Source organism: Orycteropus afer, unplaced genomic scaffold (assembly GCF_000298275.1).
Source record: "Orycteropus afer afer isolate SDZICR_OR568_19922 unplaced genomic scaffold, OryAfe1.0 scaffold00005, whole genome shotgun sequence".
Taxonomy (NCBI): domain Eukaryota; kingdom Metazoa; phylum Chordata; class Mammalia; order Tubulidentata; family Orycteropodidae; genus Orycteropus; species Orycteropus afer.
Genome location: NW_006921592.1, coordinates 10150217 through 10151461, shown reverse-complemented (window position 1 = coordinate 10151461; position 1245 = coordinate 10150217).

The following is a 1245-nucleotide window of genomic DNA, read 5'->3' as shown; positions in this document are numbered from 1 at the left end:
TGACTGCTAACCAGAAGGTTGGCAATTCAAACCCTCCACAGAAGGAAGATGGGGCTATCTACTTCTGAATAAGGATTTATCACCTTGGAAACACAGGGGTAGCTATGAGTCAGAATGGACTCAAAGACAGGGAGTTTGGCTTTTTGTAGTTCCTAAGGCATTTGACTACTAACCAGAAGGCTGGTGGTTCAAATCCACCAGCCACTTCTCGGAAGGAAGGTTGGGCAATCTACTTCCATAGTGATACTGCCTCAGAAACCTAAAGAGGGGTCTCTATGAGTTGGATCTGACTTGATGGCAGCGAGTTTGTTTGGTTTTTATGTAGAATAGTAAATATAAAAAATCCTTCAATTTAAGGCATAAAATAATATGGAAACTTTTTTTTTTTCAGGTTTATTTTATTTTATTGTGATCTGGGTGAAAGTTTACAGAGCAAATTCACTTTACATACAGCAGTTCACATATGCTTTGTCTCATGACATTGACTACAATTTACCCCAGTGCAACAGTTCCCCTTCCACTTCCTCCCCATAGTTACCTATTCCCTGTGTCCTTCCCTCCATGCACTCCTGAATATGGAAACATTTTAATTATATAATGTAAAGGAAAGAAATAAAGTAATAGCCCCCTTAGTCTATTGGTTAAAATGATACTTTGGTGGTAGGACTGGCTTCTTATGATGCAACAGAGGCAGGACTCAGCATGTAGAAATGGAAAGAAGACTAAACTGACTTCCAGCTCTGGTTTTCAGTGGTAACTCTCAAGTAACTCTCTGTGCCTCAATTGTCTTGTTGAAAAATTAAGACTGCTCCTTTCTAACTCTACTTTTCTGTATCTTTTCAGTGAGGAAGACTCAATTCTGCAGACATATGGAGTTTTTTTAATGTTTCCCTTGTATTAATATGTGTTATTGTTCTGATGCATAGTGACTCAATGTACAACAGAATGAAATACTGCCCGGTCCTGCATCATCCTCACAACTGTTGCTATTTTTGAGCCCACTGAGCCCCTGTGTCAATTCATCTCATATTAATCACAGTTTTGAATGTCTATAATATGATGTTTTATCATACACACCAAGTAACCCTTCTCCACCTATGCTTGCTGTACCTAAGTAAGAAGAGCCCTCAGTTTGCCCTTTGGTAACACCCCAAGCCCCAAGACAGTTTCAAATGTAGCTAACCAAAAAAGCCCCCATGTGCTCTGATATCTCCCTGTCACATTCTAGGCAAAAAAAAAAAAAAA